This window comes from Vicugna pacos, chromosome 2 (assembly GCF_048564905.1).
Source record: "Vicugna pacos chromosome 2, VicPac4, whole genome shotgun sequence".
NCBI lineage: Eukaryota > Metazoa > Chordata > Mammalia > Artiodactyla > Camelidae > Vicugna > Vicugna pacos.
The window spans coordinates 80,369,163-80,389,549 of record NC_132988.1 but is presented as its reverse complement, the minus strand read 5'-3'; the positions used below and the strand labels follow the sequence as shown (position 1 = coordinate 80,389,549).

At 36.6% G+C, this 20,387-nt stretch overlaps 2 protein-coding genes across 21 annotated transcripts in view; one reads left to right on the top strand and one right to left on the bottom strand.

Annotated features, from left to right (window-relative positions):
• The window catches only part of PTPN13 (protein tyrosine phosphatase non-receptor type 13), a 178,684-nt gene extending 177,887 nt beyond the window's left edge, over positions 1 to 797 (bottom strand). For all 13 annotated transcript variants that reach the window (XM_072942794.1, XM_072942828.1, XM_072942809.1 and 10 more), the window contains exon 1: positions 332 to 797. The gene's annotated coding sequence lies outside the window, so the exon portion shown is untranslated. The remainder of the gene's footprint in view (positions 1 to 331) is intronic.
• A 133-nt stretch (positions 798 to 930) lies between these two features.
• Positions 931 to 20,387, top strand: part of MAPK10 (mitogen-activated protein kinase 10) — a 441,578-nt gene continuing 422,121 nt past the window's right edge. For all 8 annotated transcript variants that reach the window (XM_072942909.1, XM_072942895.1, XM_072942942.1 and 5 more), the window contains exon 1: positions 931 to 1,411. The gene's annotated coding sequence lies outside the window, so the exon portion shown is untranslated. The remainder of the gene's footprint in view (positions 1,412 to 20,387) is intronic.

Below are 20,387 nucleotides of genomic sequence, written 5' to 3'. Positions count from 1 at the left end.
ATGGGGCAATGTCACTCCCTATTACCGCACAACCTTTTACTCCCCCTCTGGAGTTTTAATTCCCAAGAATCCAGCTTTCCTCCGCGGAGAACTTGGATCTACCTAATTCACAACAAAAGTTCATCTCATTCCTCCCCACCCTAGTCATCCCACCCCTACTCTAATTCACCAAAACACTAAAACCAAAGACAAGTTCCTTCCACCAGGGCAACAGGAGTTGATTTTAGGAACTGGAGCAAAAGCAGAGATGGGGAAGGGAGCGAGTGCGGTGTACTTTGGTTTGCACTTTCTGCACAAGCAGTCCAGAGCCCAGGACAGCTCTAGTCCTTACCTGATCGCCCGGAGACCCGGTCCTGCTACAGAAGTGCGGGGCGAGGGCTGCGGGGACGCGGCGTCGGGGCGGGCCGCCGGCAGCAGCCGCGGGCGCCGAGAGCCACCACCTCTTCTTCCCCAAACGGCTGCGGGAGTGGGCCGAAGAATCTGGAGAAGGAGCCTGGGGAGGGGGAGAAGAGGAGCAGCATCTCCTCCTCCTCCACGCCTCGGAAACGCCCCTCCAGCGGCGACCCCGGCCGACCGCCTAACCCCCGAGCGCTAGCGCACCCTCTCCGCTCTCTGCTGCTCTGCGCGCCTCCAAGGGCTTCGCCAAAACCCTCTGGCGCGGGGCGGCTCAACTCCTGCAGCCGGCTCCGAGGGCTGCCGAGGCGGACCGCGGAGCCAGGGAGTGCTGCTCGCCCGCACGACGGTCTCTAGGGGCCGGAATCATGGTGTGTCACCCTTGCCGCGCCGCGGCTGCGAGAGCTACTCGTACCACTCCGGCTCCACCTAGGGCGGCCGCGCCGGCCCCGCCCCCGGTCCCGTCAATCAATCCTGTCCGGACTCCAGGAGGACTGCGAATCTCCGACCCCTCTGGCCCCTTCGCCTCATTGGCCCGACGGCCCTCTAGCCCCGCCCCCTCCCTAGGGACGTGGTCGCCGGGGAGACCGGCGCTCGGGTTCCCATGACAACCAGTGCCTTGGGCCTGGCTTTTCGCGTTCTTCTAGTTTGCCAGACGCTCAAGTTGATGGCCCGGCAGCAAAGTTCCTAGTCCCTGTGGCGTGGACTCGTAATTTTAGGCCAAGTTGAAAATGCAGCCGACCGCCCCCACACTTCCAACTTCGGAGACAGAACGTTCTGGCCCTGGGGAGTGTGAGGAAGAGTGAAAAATGCCTAACTGCTTGCTCTTCCCTTGTCAGTCTAAATAGCCCCTCCCCCCTCCGCCCTCCCTTGCCTCCAGCCTTGTTTCCATATTCTCACCGGGCGGATTTCGGCTTTGGAAGGGTGAGGAGAAGAAGAATGAGAAAGAGCAGGGCAGAGCAACCTCCCCACAGCAATGTAGCAACTTGGAAATGGCGGGGTCAACGGAAACAGCTCGGTGAGTTTTCCCACAGCTGTAAAGTGATCTTCAAAGGTGTGGTGGCAGTACTTGGTCAACCCTAAGTGCCCTCAGGAAAACTCACATTGTCATATTTTTGAAGAAAAAAGTATGTAAATTCTTGTTATTTTCCTTCTGAGACTAAGGTAATCCTAAAGTTGAAAAATTTAAGTAAAAGGTTTAACATAGTCGAATAGAATAAAGAACATCCGTTTTTCTGTGTAGGCCTACACATTACAACTTGGCAAATGTATGTTCTAGCAGCTGTTACCCTCCTGCAAGCTGAAAGATTTGGGCTTCAACAATTCACAAGGAATCTTACTGAATTCATGAGCGAATGCTGTCTTGTCATTTGAGTTTCAGAAGTTTGGGTTTATTCTCAGGAGTATAAGGTAAACCTGGTATAAAGGAGACTTGGGGGTTAATTAGTCTTGGACCCTAGGTGAATCTAAACTTTATGGTTCCAAAATGGAGAGATCTGAGGCAAAGTTAAAGCTGCAATCCTGGGTTCCCTAGCCCCTGAGGCTGCTGTACACGCATGATGAATGAGGGAATTAATAGTAATGATTTACCTTTGGCAGCCCTTGAGTTTTCATTATCTCATTTACTAAATGAATAACTGCTCAGTGAAATATGCCTTGCAAATGTGCAGTGAATGTGATTACTCACAATGCTAAACACAACACAAAATGCACAGCCGAATTTAAGATTAAGGGCCCTGCCCTCAAGGAGATAACCACAGAGCCTAAGAAGGAAAACTAGCATTCCTGAAACAATTTAAGATTATAGCTAGACTGTGCAGCCAAACCTTAAGTACAGTAGTCAATGAGAGAAAGTCTGTGGTATGTAGAATGGGCTGGATTAGTCAGATTAAGGAGGAGAGGAATTTAAATTGTGCTTTGAAGGGTAAAGGAGTAGGATGAATGAAGCAAAAATGAGGAAAGACGGTTGAAGGAAACATAAAACCGAACTGCAGCAGCAGGAGTAGAGTGGTGAAAGTACCAGCCAGCTGAACTAGAGACAAAAGTGAAGAATTGGAGCCCTTTCCCCATTTTCTGAAATAGGAGTTTTTAAATATTCTGGTTTAAGCCTCAGGGTGGTAAGATAGGGAGAGGTAGTTTTGTGACAATAAAAACCTTCCTGGAGTATCTGCCTCCGTTTGCCACTGAAGGAAAGGTCATGTATTTATTAGAAAGAAAAGCAATATCCATAATACTTGGCGTAACTTGTGAATTCATGTCAAAGAGAAGATATAAAGAGTATGGTGTTGGAAATTTTCGCAGAAGTCGACAAATCACAGTGTTGTGAGTTTTTTTCTTGCTTTCTTTTTTTTTTTTTTTTTGTATTAAGACCATTTCAGGTGGTTGCCCTCAAGGCTTTTTCACCAGTAATCCTTCTGTTTTGTATGAGCTGAAAGGCTGGTTTTAAAATAAATGGCTGTGATACCAAAACCTGATAAAGAGTACACAGAAGAAAAATCTACAGGTAATCTCATTTTGGATATAATATAAAATTAAAACACAACATTACCAAATAGAATCTAGAACTACATTTTGAGTGATATGCCAAAGTTAAGAGGAATTATGCCAGCTATATAAGAATGACTCAACAATAAAAAATGTATTCATATAGTTGACTATATTAATAAGTCAAAGAAGAAAAGCTGTATGAGTGTCTCCATACTGAAAAGGAGTTTGTAAATTCCAGTATCATTCCTTAATACAAATTTTTAAAGAATATATTTTATACCAAAGCCAGAAACTTTATGTATAATGAAACAGTATAATTATTCCCACTGAAGTCAGGAACAAAGCCAAGAATGCCCACCATCACACCATATAAGTAAATGATAGCCAATTAAATTAGATGTGGAAAAGAAATAAATACTGAAAATATCAGGATTGTCATTTGTTTGCAAATTATACAAAAACTCCAAGGATCAACTGAAAAACTTTTAGAAGCAATAAATGATGACTTAGGGTACCAGTAATAAAATCAAGAGCTTTCCCATGTATAAACCATAACCAGTTAGAAAATAAAATATAAACAAGTCCTATTTACAATAATCACAAAAATTAATTAGGTAAAAATGCATACTAAGAGAAATTAATAAAACTTCAAAAATCTTAAACTTAAGAGACAAAAATGTTTGAACAAAGAAGCGATATACTTTTAGGTTAAATACGAAAATTGAAACACTATAAAATTATAATATTTTTAAAAAGTAATCTATATATCTGGTACAATTCTAACAAATGTCTAACAGAATACTTTTGGGAATTTAAAAAAATAATTTAAAATTTCATTTGGAAGATCAACCATTCAGAAATAACCAGAAAGATTCCAAAATGAGAATAAATGAGGAATTACACTAAACGATATTAAAATAAATTATAAATCACAATGATTAACAGCAGATTTGATATCAGAGTAGGTATGATCTATGATCAAGTAGGTATAGTTACATGGTAAAAGACGAATGCACATCATTAAATATATGGTGTTAAGTATAGAAGTTCCTTAAAAAACTAAAAACGTAATTACCATATGACCTAGCAATTCCACTCCTGAGTATATATTCAGAAAAAACAAAAACACTGATCAAAAAGGTACACACTCCCCAATGTTCTTCATAGCAGCACTATTTACAATAGTCAAGACAGAAGCAACCCAAGTGCCATCAACAGATGGTTGGGTTAAGAAGATGTGATCTATAGACATTTATACAGTGGAATATTAGTCAGCCATAAGAAAGAATGAAATACTGCCATCTGCAACAACATGGCTGGACCGAGAGAATATTATGCTTAGTGAAATAAGCCAGAGAAAGACATATACTGTATGATACCGCTTATATTTGGAATCTAAAAAGTAGTACAAATGAATGTATATGCAAAATAGAAACAGACTCACAGATACAGAAAACAAACTTATGGTTACCAAAGGAGAGAGGGAAAGGGCAGAGGGACAAATTAGGGGTATAGGATTAACAGATACAAACTATAATATATAAAATAGATAAGCAACAAAGATATACTGTATAGCACAGGGGATTATACCCATTATCTTGTAATAACCTATAATGGAATATAATCTGCAAAAATACCAAATCACTGTGCTGTGTATCTGAAACTAACACTATTGTAAATTAACTACACTTCAATTTTTAAAAATAATAAATAAATAATTAAAAAATTTCTGCTAATGCTAGTATATCACTTAAAATCATGAAATTCTCATCAGCAGGCATCTTACTTGCTCTGAATTATTACTGTGACTTAGTAATTAAAACAAGGCATTGAAAAAAAGAAATAAAAAATAAATGGTGTTGAGAAACCTAGCCATTTCTTGTTTACCTTTTCAGACACACGCATATACGCATACAAACAGTTTTTCAAAGAAAAATTAGCTCATATACTGATCTAATACCTTGATTTTTTTTCACTTTATAATATCTGTTTGGTCTCTATTATCAGATCCTGTAAATGAGCCTTCTTTTCTATGGCTGCATAATATTCTGTTGCTTTGGTGTATTGTAATTTATTCAACTCCTCTCTTTTTAATGGACGCATAGGTTATTCCCACACTTTGGCTATTTTTCACTAGTTGAAATAGTTTTCTTTGTGCTTGGTCCTGTTTTACATGTGGAGTAGAACTGCAGGTTTAGCTTTTATAAGTATAAATGCTTGATTAAAGTGTAGGCACATTTTACTTTTTGGTAGACAAAGCTGAGAAGTGGTACAAGTTACAGTCATCCCAGCACGTAGGAAAGTTTGATAGTGCTCTGTTTCTCCACACCCTCCCAGCACAGCATTATCAGACTTTTTTGACCTTTGCCAATCTAATAGGTACAAAATGCTATCACATTACAGGTTTAATTTCCATTCTCTTATGAGCGTCTTTTTGTATGCCTATAAACCATTTTATTTTCTGTTACCAAAAGTATTCTCTTATGTTTCCTTCTAGAACTTTTATGGCTTTCACATTTTATTCTCTAATCCATGTGGAATTTATTCTAGTGATAGCCAGAGTTACCCAGTTGTCATAAAACCTGTAAAGAATTTGTAACTTTTACTACATAAAATATAAAGCTTCTGAAGAGTAATAAAAATAACAATGAGTAAGAAATTAGAAAAGCAATGAATAATTGAAAATAAAACAACTGTATAAAGAAAAATTAAAACAAAAATGAGATGTTTATAACTATCAAATTGGAAAGATATTTTTGAAGACATATCTGGTATTGGTGAAAATATGTGAACTAGATCTCATCATTGTTGGTAGGATTATAGGTTCGCTTATTCCATCTGGGAGTGCAGTTGCAAGTGTCCTTCATAAATATATAATGTTTATGTTCTTTAATTTACTCCATTTTGGAAATTTATCCTATAGAAATATTTGCACACATAACCAGAGATATGATCAAGAATATTCTTTGCTATTAGTAGTCATAAATTTAAAAACAAAATAAATGTCCCTCATGGTGGAATGATTAAATTAACTCTGGTCACCCACATATATTACCTAGTGACAAAATCAAGTTACCATACAGCATGATCTAATTTCTTTTCAAAAGTACATGTATCTATATATATAATATTTATACTGTTAACAATCGTTTCACTGAGGATTAGAAATACTGCATTTCTGAAATGTTTTTATTTAAAATCTTTACAACAAGCACATTACTTTTGTGCAAAAGGTCAAAGATGTTAAAAAAGACAAACTTCCAGCTATAAAATAAATAAGTAATGGGGATGTAGTGTACGACATAGAGTCTATTATAGTAATACTCTATTGTATGTATGACAGTTGCTGAGAGACAACTGTTGGACAATGCTAATTCAGAAACTGGCATACCTGGTTTTTCTCTTAAAGAGTAAATAAAAAATTATTTCTCTTCTGCCAGCTTCTGTTAAAAAGAAAGATCAACATAGATTATCACTAACAATAAAGAAATTAGATAGTAGGCCATAACACAAATTTAATTGGGCTCCCACATGGCCCATGAGGCTTAGAATGTTCATCACCTGGGGACTGTCCTGGTTTCGCACTATGAGGAACATTTTATGTGGGACCCATGCATCACCCCATAATGGTTTCCTTGAGACTATTCCAAGTATGTATGTTTTGTGCGTCTAGGGAAAGCACCTATACATTTCAACAAATTCAGAAAGGGGTTTATATTGCTCCAAGATATTGAGATTGTGTGCTTTAAGTGCCAGTGATTTTAAAATACTGCCTTTCACCTCAAAGGTTGCAATGAATTCTAGGCTAATCTAAATCTGTAAATAGCAGTGTTTTCCCAACTGGCTTCTTACGTTCATCTCAATGTGAAATATTTGTATTCTGCTTTGTACCAACTATGTTAGTGTTTTTTTCCACCTTTAAGCCCAGAAACATTTCCTTTCTTGCTTACGGAGTAGGGAATGTGATGGGAACTTTGCCCAGGTGAGAAGCAGAAGCAAGATAAGTAATCCACCAAAACATGAGCAGGTAATTGGAGCACAAACTCTGACAGTGCTTAAGGAAGACTTTGTGAGGCAGTACCAACTTCCAAGTGAACCAAGAATTAGCTAGGGAAAAAAATGCAGCGATGGAAACCAGATAGGACTACAATTACCCTCAGGTCCGTTGAATAAGCAGGTTATTTGGTAGTAGCTGAACTCTCTCTAAAATGTGAGAATTCCCATAGAATGTAGAGTTACATGACAGCAATGGCAGAGGTAAGTCTGAACATTGGGAGGCAGCCTGCTAGCTCAGTATGATGAAAGAGCACAGCATTTGCACTCAAAGGACCTAAGTACGAATCTTGGCAAGTCAGCTAATTTCTTTGAGCATCATTTTCTTCCTTTATAAAGTGAAGAAAACGAGAACAGCTGATACGTGTAACACATAATAGCCTGTAATATTCCTTCAGTATTCAACAGGATTGAATGAAATATGTGTATGAAAACTACTTGTAAACTTTAAAGCACTGTTTTTAAAAAATCAGATGACAACAGCAACAACAAAAGCTGTACCGATTTTTTGAATAAGTGTCTTAGAATTAATGAGAAAGAAATTTTAAATAATCTCTTTTATTCTGAAGGGAAACTTCAGAAAAAATTTATTAGGTGCCAGGGCTAACTAGTCCTATGAAAGGTTAAAAGTCAGAAAAATTTAATTTTGGTGCTCCTGTAACTTCTACTTTTCGTTGCCAACCAGATTCTTAGCTCTTTTCCAATTTTCCCCTTCTGGCTCCAAACTGGCCAGGCCTTATTAGTTACTCTGATTAGGGCTGGCACTGTTTCAGACTAAAAGCATTCACCTACTCCTGCTTGATTTGCCAGGTACTTAGTGGCTCTACCTGAACCAAAAAATATTTCTCTCACCTGAATAGCTACACTGGTAGTTCTCACTTTTAGTCACTGAAGAGTTAAACAGCAAGGTGTTAACTTTAGAAGGTTGAAGTTAAAAGTTGCTTTAGCTTCCAGCTTTCTCACTCTGCACAATAGTGTGATTGATTTATCACATTAGGTGGTTGTCACTTTAAACCCTGAGGGTGAGAGATACTGGAGAGGTAAATTTTAATTAATGAAGGGGAGGCAGGGAGGAGGGAAAGCTAGTTTCGGTGTGAGTGGAAGAGAAAGCAAGAAAGAGGAATTTGGTGGTAAAGAGGTCTGTGGTATGAGGGTGACCATCAGGGCTCATGATACCAGGGGAGGGGACCAGAGGAGTATAGGTAATACTAAAGGGGTGTGGCACAGAAGTCAAACTGCCTAATTCACAATTTTTGCTAGGGCTGGTCCTGTCTCTGACTCATTTCTACTACTTGTCGTGGCAAGTTATGTAACCGCCTGTTCACTTCGGTTGAAAGGGAGTATGGCAAATAAGCATAACCCTTGTGCTCTTTGAAACTTAGCTGTGTTTGAACATACACAAAGTAATTTAATGTGACTATGCTGTCATTTAAATCTGACCTATAGGAACTTGCCTTAGGGTTCATGACTTAATCTTGATTTTTTTGTGTGTTCCCAGAAATGGAAACAAAATCAGCAGTTAAGCTTTGTAGTTTATGTTCTGTTTTAAATAGGGTGATTTCACACCGTCTGCTGGGAGTGAACTGCTATGCAAGAAAGTTGATCATTAAAGGCTTTGTTGGGCAGAATTGGAATGTTTAATAAAACAGAGCATCAGTTTGTAAAACATTTCTTAAAAGCTGATTGCCTTGGTTTTTGCATTCTCCCCTGTAATATCTAGTAGAAAATTTAGGAGGAAAATGGTGTTATTTATGGAAACTAGTTATCAGTTTAGGGCCAAATCCATACTTACGATATCATATAAATGGGAGAAGTGTTGAACCTGCCACATTTCACAAGTACGTAAAGAGAAGAAATTTGTCTTAGAGAGTCCTTTAGTTCATCTAAAAAGTTAATAGTAGGGAACTGTAAAAAAAAATACATATGTAACTTAGACATTTTATTTTTACTAAAAACCTATCATTATACATTCATTAGCCAATCTTTCGATGCTGGGTTGAGGTCTTTTTGACCATGAATCTGCTGTTTAGAGTTCCAGATTGTCTTGTTTACATAAACCGTTCCTAAATGCAAAATCTACAATTTCATGTTCTGTTTCTTGTTAAAGGAAATGTAGAACTTGAGGACACTTGTAAATAGTATAACTTTAGAGTACTTCTGTATTTGTATAATATATTTCAATTTTCTTGTTTCTGGTAATTTGTGGCAGTAATTTATCTTTTCATAGCATTCAACTTCATTTTTGAAAAACAGTGGTAAACTATACATGATATAAAATTTATCATTTTAACCATTTTAAAATTTCAACTTCATTTTCAATGGGGAAAATATCTTTTACACTTAATAAAGTGTATAAAAATTAAATTACCTAATTACATTAGCAAGAATAACACACATTATAAGTTTGGGAAACTAAAACAGTTGATTTTGATGTAAGCTTCATAAAGGCAGGATTTTTGTCTCTGGTATTCAGTGCTGTGGCCTGGAGCAGTGCCTGTCACATAGTAGACACTCAAACACTATTAAAGGAATGAATGAATGGGTCTTAGTAGTTACAACTCAGCTGGGGGAAGGATGACTATGCAGGTATATGCCATGACATAGCCCATTAGTAAACACTTATTAGTAAAACACTGTTTTGTAGAGGAAATGGAGAATATTAATAAATCTAATGTTTGACTAAGTGGAGATCATTTATGGTGCTTCTATTTTATTTTGAAAAATCCCCATAAAGTGCTTAGCACAATATCTTATACACAATAAGTGTTCAGAAAATATTAATCTCTGTTGATTTTTGGTTGATATCTTTATTCTTATTATTCTACTGAGGGAGGGAGAAAGAAAAGGGGGAAGGGTAAATAGAAGAGATATTAACATTGCATATATACTTTTGGGGTATAGAGGGGAAAAGAGACTTTTCTACTCCCTCAGAACAGTTACTAAACTATACCGTTAGTGTGAACTCAAAGAAGAATGATCTCTGTTGCCTTTGATCAGAGAATATACTCCAGTTACTCCGTTTTGAAGAGAATGCTTCATTGTAGTTTTAACGATCCTCCTTTCCCTCATCCAGTTCGTTTAATGGAAACGTCTTTTTGGTACCACCAATGGCAGTCTGAATTAGATGAAGAGTTAAAGTATCTGTTAGTTAAAAACAAATTAGCCAAAGATCACTCTCTTTAAAACTGTCACCATCTTGGGCAATGGACTGGATTCTAGTTACGTTAATGATACAAATTTAGCCCCTTCTGCTACCACAGAGCCTGTCGACTCCTGAAAACATCTTACCTACTTCCCATATTTCCAGGATTCCCCAGGAGATAGTTCACAGTGCTCTGTAGTGTTTGTCTTTGTTCTTGTGCTCAAACCTTCTCCTGAAAGTCTAAAGCCTGAACATCACTTGCAGCAGGGAGCTTGCCACTTCCACTGCTGCTGAGACCCTCCATAAGAGAATCAGTGCTGGTGTCAAGAGGATTGTCTCAGTGCTCCCGAAGCTGCCCACCAATGAGTAACAGCGGGGCTGGGCTCAACGGCAGGAACCAGGCCACCACTGTCACCTGGTTCTTGCAGCAGCACTGCTTGTGTTCACTATATCACAATGTCTCTGATGCAATTAATTGTTCTTTGAGGATGGAGGTGAAGGGAGGTAATCCCCATGCTGTGCTTTCCCTGTACAGTCATCACCCTACGCAAACACAGACTCACACACACTGCTCTTTCCCTTCAACGAAAAGTAAAAACACTTCTGTGCATAAACTCATTCAGATAGACACTTTGAGGAATTACCAGCCCTCCCTTTCAGCAAACAGCCAGACTCTGATAATCAGAATATTGCAGGAGGCTGCAGTGAGGATCAGTATCATTCTCTTTAAGATAAGAGCTGTCTTATAGTTAAAGCACAGTTACAGCCACAGTTTGGGGCATCTGACCATGTTTTTCTCGGTAGAATATGAACTCTTTGAGGGCAGTGCATCAGAAAGGCTATCGGCTCCAAGTAACAGAGTATCTGCTCAGAAGTGGCTTAAACAAAAAGGGTTCTTTTTCTCGCAAGAAACGAGGTGGTAGGCAGCTGCTTGTATGTCCAGGCTGGGTCACTGCAGTTCTCTTTGCTTTCCTCTTACAATCACAAGGTGATGCTGTAACTACAGATACCTGGTCCTCTTTCAAGGGCAGAGGAAGGATGGAAATGTGTGGGGCCAGCCTTGGCTGTTCCATATATATATATATATATATGTGTGTGTGTATACACACACACATACACACACATACAAAATTAAAAGCTTTTCCCAAAAGGCTTTGCTCCAGTATTCTTTCACCTGCGTATTATTGGCCAGAATTGTGTCCTCCTAAACTACAAGGAAAGCAGGGAAGCAAGTACTTAGCTCTTCTAGCCTCAAGAGAAGACAAGCATAGGAAACAGAGTTTGGAAATGGATGTTGGTTTATTAAGGCAATCATCAGTGTCTGCTCCTTCAGTATCCCTAGCATGGGAGTACCACAGGCAGAGTCAAGATTCAGCGAGTGGTGAGAATAAGTCACATGGATATAGTAGCAATGAGTATTTCCATGAATCTTTACATAACAAGCAAGAACTTTATGAGCTATTTCAATTTAAAACAAATTTTAAATGAATTATTTGTATTTTAATAATGCAATATTTTCATAAAATAATACATTTTACATCACATCAACAATTGTATTAATAACATGTTCAACTGTAACCATAGTAGTAAAATCAAAATATAAATATAAGTTATCAATTAAAATGCAAAAATCTTAGAAAAGCTTTAATTTTATTTAGTGTCCTTATTTTCTCATTTACTATAGAAAATCTCCCCTCAAATTACTAGTATTTCAGGGTCCATTTGTTTAGTTCCCAGTTTCTGTTGATGGTCATCAGTGCCAGGCCGCAGCCCCTTTCTTCCCATCTGTTGTATAAGTGGTTTTTTTTTTAGATGACAGACGGTTATTTTGGTTTGCTCTAGTTATAGGTTAAGCCAAGTAAGATGTAATAGCTTTAAGGCACAAGAGACCTGTTTTGGAGGAGAAAACAGAGAGCCAGGATAGTTAATTTGATATGATCATGAATGCATAGTTTTGGTAAAATAAAGGTGTTGATAATATTTGCATTATTGGTGCAAAAGCTGTTGTTTAATTTTGTCTGTTTAATACTACTGTTGTTATCATTCTCTGAAAATCATATATTTATGTTAGTAATATGGCGTCTAGCCCTTGAAAATAATATAATTTTATAACGTACTTCTAACAATGTAAAGAAATATATACTAGCCATTTTACCTTGGACGTTTAAGTTTCTTCTTCCCTAAAGGGATTGTTTTTGACTTTGAAAGAGCTAGAGATTACTTTTGGCTTATCTTTTCTATTTTTTTTTCATAAATGGATTTGATGTTTGTTACTACTTTCATTTCACAGATGATAAATATTTGTTGTACTTTTGAAAACAAAGTGAAAAACCTGTACATTTATTATGATGCTCCTGACAATTCTTACTATTCTTGGCAGCTGAATAATAATATTTTAACAGAAAATAAATCTTTTGGGGGCATCAGTTCTGCAAATCATCTTATCCACATGCCACTTCAGTGTTTGAAGAATGGCTTATCATGTTTTCCTAATTTCTAGAAACGTATCCATGCCAACTAATAACATACGAGAACATTCAGCTCAACTGTTATGTTGTTCTTTTATTCCTATTAATAATGTTTTTAAAAATTAATAGTCTCTTGAAAGATACATGGATATAGATTGTATAAAGAATTCTAAATTCTTAAATCTCATCTTCACTAAAAAAGCACACATATGCACGATGACAATGCACAATGGTAACTCAGAGAAAGAAAAGTTGGCTATGTAAAACTGAACAAGAGTGAACATACAACTTTGTTCAACAGAACACCCATTTGGGGGATTTGATGTGACTGAAATATCATTAATGGAGTTTTGATAAACTGCTTACTGTTTTTCTTTGTTTTATTTTCCTGCTTGTGAGTACACATTATTTTCATGGAAGAATCTTGATTTAATTTTCTTAGCTGATATAATCAATATTTGACAGTTTTTATCATATTTGTGATAGCACATCATTATTTTTAACTTTTAGAAAGTTGGAAGGGGCAGATGCCTTCTCTGCTTGTAATAGTTATTCAATACATGTTTCATTTCTTCTAATGATTTTGCATATGTTGACATTTTTCCTTTTCTATTTTGAGGCATGCAGCTGCTCTTCCCCTTTCTTTCTGTAGTCTTTTATTTGAGACAAGAGTATGTCCATATACCTTAAGAAATTCAAACAGACATAGTGCCATGACTTCTGACTGTCTGCTAGGTAACCTCTCTATGTTAAAGTATTTTTTTCTCACTTAAAATAAAAGAACGGGGCCAAAAAATTTCATATATACTCCAAAAATAATGTGAATTGGAATAGAAAACCGTTCATTCAAATACCATTGACTGTAGAATAGTGATTTTCCTATGAACATAGAATAGGCTTTGCTCTTGGGAAGAATCTTGGAAGGGCCATAGAGAAATGCACATGCTCCTTTGATTTCACAGCTCCAGGCCAAATAGCTTGGCTGAGAGGCAGTCTGAAGAGGAGTATTCCTGAGTTAACTTGGTGGATAGATGTTATGTGCTACATTTTCCTTCCTCTTCTCTGCCAAGTCCCCATTCTGAGCTCCACTCACAGAAATATGTTTCCAACTGAGCTGTCCAGGTTGCATGGGGCTGGGGGATGGGAAATAGATGGAAGAAAGAAAGGTAGACTTGTTTAATCATTTACACAATACTAAGCCCCTTAGCTTCCCATTAAAATCTTGTTGAAAAAAAATTTGGTTTCATTGTGTTTACTTAAGCCTTTAGCATTTGTTTTATGTTCTTTGAATCTACCAAGAATGATCTTTTTAAGAAAAGAAATTAAAATTTTTGATAGAACAGCATATTATTGAAATTTTATGTAATTACTATTTAGCAGTCTGGAAAATACTATAAAGTTTAGCCAATTTAAAACTGATTTATTTTTATACAGGGGATATTGTTAGGTTTTATTATGACTTTGTTTCTAAACATACTGTTTGTTAAAGTACAAGTTTTCATTGAGATGGCTTAACTAGTAACTTTGAAAAACATTCTAAAAACATAGATAGTGTATACTTGATTTTAAAAATATTTTTCTTTTAGTGTACCTGAGAACTGAAAAACTTTAAAAAATTGTTAAATAATTGTTTAATAGTTGTTAAATAATTACTGTAGCAGTCAGTAGCTTTAATAGAGATGTAATCTCTCTGCACTTAAATTTTCTCATTTGTTAAGTGATGAGTATTTCTAAGATGGCTAGATTTTAACTAACATTAAGTTTTATTTCAAAGTATTGTGTGAAATAAAGCAAGAAATAGAACAGTGCTTATGGGAAATATGAGGAAATATATACATATGTGTACATATCTAGATTTGCTTGTATTTATATAAACGAATACTAAGAGGATTCATGCTGTTACAAATGGTTACCTACAGGAGACAGAGACAAATGGACTGAATGTGGACAGCAGCGGGAGCAAGACTTCTGACTGTATACATTTGGACATCTTTTTGCTTTTTGAAACGTGAAATTATGTAATCGGGGAAAAGAAAGGCACACGCAGAGAACCTTAAACAGAGATACCCACAGAAAGAAAATAGAGATGTGGGGGAGAAAGTAGAGACGGGAGAGATTCTTGCTGATGGCTTTTGTTTTCACTGAGAAAGAGTGAGATAATATGTTGCTCCAACGTATTGCTGTAGTAGTGACATGAATGTGGTATCTTTATTCCTTTTCTTTGCAGCATACCTTGTTAAATTAAAGATGCATTGTTACTGGTACAAGATAATGGGGGGTTGGTAAATTCTAAGTTAGATTTGTATTTTCTGTACAAATATTTTAAGATTGCAAGATATTTATAAATTTTAAAATAGTTATTAAGAATAACAGTGTCATTCTTATTTCACTTGCTTTCAGTGTTTTTTAGAAGTAACTTCATTGTTCCTCTATTATGGGTGCTTTTATATATGTAATGATAGTGTTGGTAATCTGTCATTATCTAGTAAAGCTATTTTTTCTTGTTTGCTTATAATTAAATTTGAAATAGCTTTTCCATTAGGAATCTGGATCTTCAGGATTTTCTGTCTGAAATGCTTCATTATGTTGCAAGATGGAACTTGATATGCAAGATGTCAATCAAGAAGAAACTTCTCTTTTTGTTTATTCTTTCCTTCATGAATATTTTTCCTTCTTTTCATTCATTCAAACAAAATTTACTGAGAGACAACTCTTATAAACTGCATATTACTAGGCATTTCTAAAATATAAGAAACAATGACTAAGCTAAAAATAGTCTGATTTAAATATTCGCAATCATTATAACATTTAAAAATAAATATAATTCATATAGTTCTGTAGGTCTCTTAAGAGAACAACAAAACCCAAAAACCCAACAACAAACACACAAAAAACTATTTTACTGGCCTTTATTCCCCATGTGAGGTTATCTCTCCACAGAGGCAACTAATTCCAGCTTTCCCAGCTCTCCCTTCTGACATTAACCTTCATGTTTCTAAGTAACATCCCTGGGCTGCTGTTGAGAAGCAGCATCATAAGTTGGTCAAGAACTGCTGATTCAGATCCCAACTCTTCCACTCACTGTTCTGTTCACCTCGAGCAGTGTTTCTTAACAGGCACAATTGGCATTTTGTGCCAGATATTTTTTTGTTGTTGTTGTGGGGAGTCATACTGTGCATTATAGAATATGTAGCAGTGTCTCTGGCCTCTACTCATTAGATGCCAGTCGCACCGACCCACCTCACGTATAACAACTAAAAATCTTTCCAGGCATAGCCAAATGCCCCCCAAAGGGACAAAATCACCCCCAGCTGAGAACCACTCATCTTGGGGAAGTTAACTCCGTTTTCTGTGACTTTGTTCCCTCATCAGGAATTTGGAATTTATAATTGTACTAACTAAATATTGTATTGACTATACTGGGTCAGAGCAATAAGGCAAGAAAATAAATAAAAGACATATAGAACAGAAAGGAAGAAATACAACTCATTTTCAGATGGTATTATTGTCTCCTCCACAATCCAAAAAGTCACAAAAAAATCTACTAAAATTAATGAGTGTATTTAGCTGGGTCACAGGATACAAAATCAGTTATATTTCCATATACTTGGCAAGGAGCAATTAGAAATTGAAACATTAAAAATATCATAACAGCATCAATATATGAATATTATGGGATATATCTAAGAAACGTGTAAGATTTATACACTGAAAACTATAAAACATTGGTGAGAGAAATGAAAGAAGACCTAATAAATGGAGAGATATGCATGTTCATAGATTGAAAGACTTGCCCTTCAGAAGACACTGTTGTAGAAAAGTGAAGACAGATTAGGAGAAAATATTTTTATAAAAACACATCTGATTAAGAATTTGAATCCAGAATATATAAAGAACTCTCAAACTCAATAAAAAAAAAACAAACAACTTTTTTAAATGAGCAGAAGTTTTAAACGAACATTTCACGAAGGAAGATATCCAGGAGGCAAATAAGCATGTAATTATTAATGAACTATGAACAAATAATTCATTGATAAATGAACAATTAACATAATGAATAAATAACATAATTATTCATTAGGAAATGCAAACCCAAACTAAAATGAGATATCATTATATATCTACCAGGATGGCTGAATTTAAAATGTTTGACCCTACCAATTAGTGGTAAGGATGCAGATCACTGGAACTTCCACACTTCACTAGTGGGAATGCAACATGGTACAACTGTGTTGGAAAACAACTTGGCACTTTATTATAAAGTCAGACCCCTCTTCATGGAGATGAGACCTATAGAACTGAATAAGGCCTCATGCTCAGAAAAGCCCCACACTTGATTTAATGTTCTACTATTGCTGTCTTGAAATTCTTAATAATTTTATCTCTGAACTTGTGTTTTATAATTAAAGTCTGTTGGAACACTGGAACACGTGCAGTATATCTGCCAGTACTTGCTGCCCCATTCACATATAGTGTTCAAGATGCCCCATAAACACATAATTCCGGTGGACACATGGTACATGAGACTATGGCGAGACTCAAATGTAGTCAGTACAAGTAAGTTACATCTACGACTAGGTGGGGACAGACAACCTCTAGAAGCCACATTTTCTGTTTGAACCAGAATTGTTTCTAATGCAGAAAGAAGACAGTGGCATTCTGAGAAACACAATTATTGTCTGTAGTATTAGTAAAATGCTTTTGGCGGAAGTGACAATACCAATAAGCCAAAAGCAGAGTGTTGGCAGAATGTATGCATATCAAGACTTGACATAAACAATGAGTTAGTTTTATGTATTGGTTCCACTGTTTTGGTAAGAACAAAATATATATGCATGTATGAGCTGCAAAATACAAATCGAATAATTTTGGTGGTGGTTTCTGAATTAAATGTCATATTTGCGTTTAAAATGGCATTGTACAATATAAAGATAAATGGTGAAAATCAGACTAATTTAAATTTTCAAATTTTCCATTTTCCCCATCTTCCTTCCACTACTCCATCCTTGTTTTAGTAGGATACTTGACCTGGGGGGAGGCTGGTTTTTTTTTTTTTTTAACATTTTTTATTGATTCGTAATCATTTTACAATGTTGTGTCAAATTCCAGTGTTCAACACAATTTTTCAGTCATTCATGGACATATACACACTCATTGTCACATTTTTTTCTCTGTGAGTTATCATAACATTTTGTGTATATTTCCCTGTGCTATACAGTGTAATCTTGTTTATCTATTCTACAATTTTGAAATCCCAGTCTATCCCTTCCCACCCTCCACCCTCCTGGTAACCACAAGTCTGTATTCTCTGTCTGTGAGTCTATTTCTGTCCTGTATTTATGCTTTGTTTTTGTTTGTTTGTTTTTGTTTTTGTTTTTTAGATTCCACATATGAGCGATCTCATATGGTATTTTTCTTTCTCTTTCTGGCTTACTTCACTTAGAATGACATTCTCTAGGAGCATCCATGTTGCTGCAAATGGCATTATGTTGTCGGTTTTTATGGGTGAGTAGTATTCCATTGTATAAATATACCACCTCTTCTTTATCCAGTCACCTGTTGATGGACATTTAGGCTGTTTCCATGTTTTGGCTATTATAAATAGTGCTGCTATGAACATTGGAGTGCAGGTGTCATCCTGAAGTAGATTTCCTTCTGGATACAAGCCCAGGAGTGGGATATACCCAAAATGGGTATAGAGGGAACATATCTCAACATAATAAAAGCTATATATGACAAACCTACAGCCAGCATAGTTCTCAACGGTGAAAAACTCAAAAGCTTCCTACTCAAATCTGGGACAAGACAAGGATGCCCACTATCACCCCTCCTATTCAACATAGTCCTGGAAGTCCTAGCCACAGCAGTCAGGCAAGAGAAAGAAATAAAAGGGATCCAAATTGGAAAAGAAGAGGTAAAAGTGTCATTATATGCTGATGACATGTTACTATATATAGAAAAACCTAAAAGGTCCACACAAAAGCTACTAGAGCTGATTGAAGAATTCAGCAAGGTAGCAGGTTACAAAATTAACGTTCAAAAATCAATTGCATTTCTTTACACTAACAATAAATCAACAGAAAAAGAAAGTAAAGAAACAATCCCCTTTAAAATAGCACCCAAAGTAATAAAATATCTGGGAATAAATCTAACCAAGGAGGTGAAGGAATTATACACAGAAAACTATAAACCATTGATGAAGGAAATTAAAGAAGACTTTAAAAAATGGAAAGATATTCCATGCTCCTGGATTGGAAGAATCAATATTGTTAAAATGGTCACACTGCCCAAGACAATCTACAGATTTAATGCAATCCCTATCCAATTACCCAGGACATATTTCACAGAACTAGAACAAATCATAATAAAATTTATATGGAACCATCAAAGACCTAGAATTGCCAAAGCATTACTGAAGAGAAAGAAAGAGGCTGGAGGAATAACTCTCCCAGACTTCAGACAATACTATAGAGCTACAGTAATCAAGACAGCATGGTATTGGTACCAAAACAGACATATGGACCAATGGAACAGAATAGAGAGCCCAGAAATGAACCCACAAACTTTTGGTCAACTCATCTTCGACAAAGGAGGCAAGAATATACAATGGAATAAAGACAGTCTCTTCAGCAAATGGTGTTGGGAAAACTGGACGGCAGCATGTAAAACAGTGAAGCTAGAACACACCCTTACACCATATACAAAAATCAACTCAAAATGGATTAAAGACTTAAACATAAGACAAGATACAATAAACCTCCTAGAGGAAAACATAGGCAAAACATTATCTGACATACATTTCAAAAATTTTCTCCTAGAAGAAATAAAAGCAAGAATAAACAAATGGGACCTAATGAAACTTACAAGCTTCTGCAGAGCAAAGGAAACCAGAAATAAAACAAGAAGAAAACCTACAGAATGGGAGAAAATTTTTGCAAGTGAAACCGACAAAGGCTTGATCTCCAGAATATATAAGCAGCTCATACGACACAATAAGAAAAAAATAAACAACCCAATCCAAAAATGGGCAGAAGACCTAAACAAGCAATTCTCCAAGGAAGACATACAAATGATCAAAAAGCACATGAAAAAATGTTCAATATCGCTAATTATCAGAGAAACGCAAATCAAAACTACAATGAGGTATCACCTCACACCAGTCAGAATGGCCGTCATTCAAAAATCCACAAATGACAAATGCTGGAGAGGCTGTGGAGAAAGGGGAACCCTCCTACACTGCTGGTGGGAATGCAGTTTGGTGTAGCCACTATGGAAAACAGTGTGGAGATTGCTCAAAAGACTAGGAATATACTTACCATATGACCGAGACATCGTACTTTTGAATAATATTTTATGTATAGTATGCAATATAGGTAATTTAAAAGTGCAGTCTTAAAAAATATTTACTAAAATGAGTGTAATCATCATGAATAAATTTGGAAATAGGTGATTATTGGCCAAAATATGGTATCGTTACGGAAACGACAGGCCAGCCAAGAAACAAGCACCACTCGGAGGGTTGGAGTACTCAGATGTATTATGCCGGTGGACTCAGAGGGGCTTCTGCTTCGAAGCTCTGAGCACCTCCAAAATGTGCGCATGAGGTTTTATAGGTTAAAGTACAAGCTTGGGGTATTCGGCCAATAGGCATGGAACAGCTTTAGCAGCATCATTATCACAAAAGTGGAGGCAGGGAGGCAGCAAACCAACATTCCAAAGCCAGATATATCTCTTTGAAAATCCAGCTGGCTAGCAAAAAAAACATGAACAGCAAACCAACGCTAATTAACTTAGGTTTACAAGTTAGTCCAGCAGAACTCAGATCAGTATTCAGATACTTAGAC